At 38.6% G+C, this 4,158-nt stretch overlaps 1 long non-coding RNA gene across 1 annotated transcript; it reads left to right on the top strand.

Annotated features, from left to right (window-relative positions):
* Nucleotides 1–487: 487 nt before the first annotated feature.
* Nucleotides 488–3,041, top strand: LOC123322514. The gene is made up of 2 exons (XR_006539157.1): nucleotides 488–783; nucleotides 2,155–3,041. It is a non-coding gene; the product is annotated as an uncharacterized LOC123322514 (long non-coding RNA).
* The last annotated feature ends 1,117 nt before the right edge of the window (nucleotides 3,042–4,158 follow it).

Here is a 4,158-nt window from a genome sequence, read left to right as displayed (position 1 = left end):
TCATAATAAAAAAATTGATTTTGGATAGCTTGATCCATTCTTAACAAATAAGGTCTCTTGTAGTTTCTTGCGGAAATTCACGGTTTTGCATTCAGAAAAAAGAGACCGTAAACAAAGTGCATATCGAACATTTCTGCGTTTATCACACAATCATCATTATGTGAAAAAAATCTCAAGATAATCAACAAATAATTGTAACCGAATCAAAGTTGATCAGAACTAGTCAGTTGTCATATCAAAATTACATCCGCTTACTAGATAAATTCTACTTCGAAAATAACAAATCTTTGAAAATAATTCCAGCCTCTACGACTCACGCTATCATCATGATTATATTGCGCGTCTCGTCCTCTAGATCATAATTGTAGTATACTTGTTTCCGAAGGAATTCACCACAGTGTTCAAAGTATATGACCATAGAGTCATATTTCCAACCTAAAAAACTGCGCACGCATCCCCATGCTTCCTCGATGCTCCTTCAGCCTAGAGCCGTCATTATTTGTTTTTTGTGTCGGAAGAACCACACGTGTTTAAAATTTTGCCCTTACTAAGGACAAAAGTGAAGTACTCAATTCTTCGGAAGGATATATTCATTCAAAGATTATAATCTACAATCCTTGCAAAAATTATTGAGAGAGCCATGTGACGAAAAATCCATATATTAGAATGGAATTGAGAAGATTCAACAAGTTACGTTCCTATTGGCAGAAGAATGATGCAAACGAATCTAGTACGCTTTGAGATGAAGCACGAAACAGTTGTCAGAGATAACTTTTGTAGAAGGTATGCTTAAATCATAATTTGAATATGTTTTAGCCAGAAGACCCCGAAGCCTCTTGGATTCCCGGTTTTAACCGATGCCCGTTTATTAAAACGGATTGCCTGTACCCAGTACGGATGTCTATACCTATCTATCAAATAGACAGATGGATGCCCGTTTATCAAAACGGATTGCCTGTACCCAGTACGGATGTCTATACCTATCTGTCAAATGGACAGATGGATGCCCGTTTATCAAAACGGATTGCCTGTACCCAGTACGGATGTCTATACCTATCTGTCAAATGGACAGATGGATGCCCGTTTATTAAAACGGATTGCCTGTACCCAGTACGGATGTCTATACCTATCTGTCAAATGGACAGATGGATGCCCGTTATTAAAACGGATTGCCTGTACCCAGTACGGATGTCTATACCTATCTGTCAAATAGACAGATGGATGCCCGTTTTATAAAAACGGATTGCCTGTACCCAGTACGGATGCCTATCTGTCAATAGACAGATGGATGCCCATTTGTAAAAATGGATTGCCTGTACCCAGTACGGATGCCTATCTGTCAATAGACAGATGGATGCCCATTTGTTAAAATGGATTGCCTGTACCCAGTACGGATGCCTATCTGTCAATAGACAGATGGATGCCCATTTGTAAAAATGGATTGCCTGTACCCAGTACGGATGCCTATCTGTCAATAGACAGATGGATGCCCATTTGTTAAAATGGATTGCCTGTACCCAGTACGGATGCCTATCTGTCAATAGACAGATGGATGCCCGTTTGTAACGACGGATTGCCTGTACCCAGTACGGATGCCTATCTGTCAATAGACAGATGGATGCCCGTTTGAAAAAACGGAGTGCCTGTACTCAGTACGGATGCCTGTCTATGGATGTATAGACAGATGCCCGTTGCCAAAAACAGATGCCTGTTGTTATGACAGTCTGTCTAACATTGTCTAACAAGATGCCTGTTTTACAACGGATGATGGACCCTTGGACCCTTGCTGAACAGACTACTGCTGCTAGAACAGATTGTAAGCCCACAGTATCGATGCCTCATCATACAGATATATATTATTGGTAATTATTATATTACACAAAACCGTTGTTATAACGGATTGCTCATATATACAAATGCCTGTCTGACTATCGTCAGGGAGAGGCCTGTTGTTATAACAGATGCCAGCTTACAGTATGGTTGACTGTCTTTATATAGATATATATGGCTTATGAATGCTATTATTACATTCCCGATTATTGAACACATTTCCTGTCTCACTATTATCAGACAGATGCCATCCTTCAATATGGATGACTGCCATGCCATTTGCCATCATACTGTAGGTAATATTAATGACTTTTAATATTTCAGACCCCCATTTTTTACAATGGAATGCCGGTCTGGCTGCCAGATAAGTGCCTGTTGTTGTAATGGCTAGCTGTCCACAGTACAGGCTGCAGATTATGTTGTATAACCTTCATTATAGATGCCTGTGGTTAACACAGACTTTTATCCGAAGCATGGAACCCTGTGATCAGACGGATCTTCATGCCCATAATGGATGGATCATCCGCAGTTAGGATGCTTGTTTTAGACAGTTGCTATGCCGTTGTCGGTAGACTATGATAATTTTCACAATGGAATGACTATCCGAAGTGGAGATGTGTTGTTGAACAGATGCTAGTTGTTATTACGCTTCTTTGTTTTCAGTTCGAATTCCTGGCATTAGCTATAATTGTGTTAATACAATTAGGAAATCGTTTGGTAATGCTGTGACCTCAGAGAAGATAGCCTTTTCTACTTTGACAGATCTTCAAAATGTGAAGACAATCCTGAAACTAGAAATATAATACAGATTTGTTAAAATCAATTTAGGAATGGAAATAGGAGAGGGAGCCAACACATTGAATAGCCAAATGGCTATATATAGGTGAAATCCTCAATGGTCGCTTGAAACACTTCAGGCATGCATGTGGAGAGCTATTTCAGATAAAATTACAAAAAATGTTTAATTGTCTCAAACAGGTGTAACCAAACAATGGAAAAGGAAGTAATACCAAAAACGCTGAGTTGTCATGAGTGTCTCAAACAGTGTTTAAGATACTCAAAAACTTGTTGAAATCCCATTTTTGTAAAAAGACCATAATATGGTTTCGAAGGGAACATCCTTTCATTGTTTTCTAGCTGTGCTCAGCATTCAATTCTGATTTAAAAGGTAGGAAAAGAAATTCGAAAATATAACAACGAGAAACTGTGTACCTGTGCGTCTCAGTATAGCACCTTATCCCTTGAACAAAGGTCAGGAAATCCTTAATAGTTACTTAAGAAGCCTCTGTTTGCAGACCTTAATGGTAAACTTATAATTGGAAAATCCTCCTCTTAATTTAGTCTTGAAATTACCAATACTGTTAGTAACTGGAAAAATATGACCTTACAGTTATAAGGAAAAATTCCTCAACTCAAAGCTAGAAGAAAAGTATTGCTCTGCTCCTGCTTTGCAAATTGCACAAAATTCAATTTTAATGTTCTATTTAGAACTGAGAATACAATTAAATTTTATTTGAATTAAGGGGGGGGGGGGGGGAACTCCTTAATCCCCCTCACTTGAATATAGTAGCAAGAAGCATTTGTGGATGGTTGAGAGAGAAACCCTCATTTATTCGACATAAAAATAAACTAAGAAAAGAAGAAGATCAGGGATCTGGAACCGACTACTAGAAATTAAATATGCTGTTGGATGAAAAATCCCCCAACTGGGCATAAACTCCTAGTGTTATTATAAAGGTTTTGTATAAACAACATCAAATGCGAGAGATTGTTCTCTGCTTACCCAAATATTGAGGCTGTAATTATAGACGTGTTCTCAATTTTAGGATAGAGTTTATGCTTTTCTCAAAATTCTGATCCAGAAATAAGCAAACAATTATTGCTGATAGAACGCAGGTTCCTGCAAATCGAAGGTAAATTTTGAAGAGCCTTTGCTACCTTTGACGCTGTAGAAAGTTGTTTCTATACAACTAGAAAGCTCGCTGTAGTAGCCAGAGGCTCATCATGGGAGTAGTGGTGAACCAAAGAAAGCCACTGAAATGCCCATCTCATCCTTAACTAAGACAGCTATGAAGCAATATATTTTCTCAATTTGGTGAGTTGAAAGAGAAACCAAAACTTTTCATCCCTTTTGGAATGACGTAGGCTTCAGACGGAACTTTTCCAAGTATTGCCAATACTCAGATGAACATCAGCATTTGGTTGTCATCCGAGACTGGTGAGGATTTACGCAGGTTTGAGAGGAGTATTTATGGAGACCGTTGTTACCAAGGGAACGATATTCTGGGTCCTTACATGCACCAAAAAATTACCGTTGCTGAGGGTGTT

The sequence above is a fragment of the Coccinella septempunctata genome (assembly GCF_907165205.1).
Source record: "Coccinella septempunctata chromosome 6 unlocalized genomic scaffold, icCocSept1.1 SUPER_6_unloc_6, whole genome shotgun sequence".
Lineage (NCBI taxonomy): Eukaryota > Metazoa > Arthropoda > Insecta > Coleoptera > Coccinellidae > Coccinella > Coccinella septempunctata.
The sequence above is the reverse complement of the archived record's forward strand: the minus strand, read 5'-3'. Positions and strand labels throughout refer to the sequence as shown.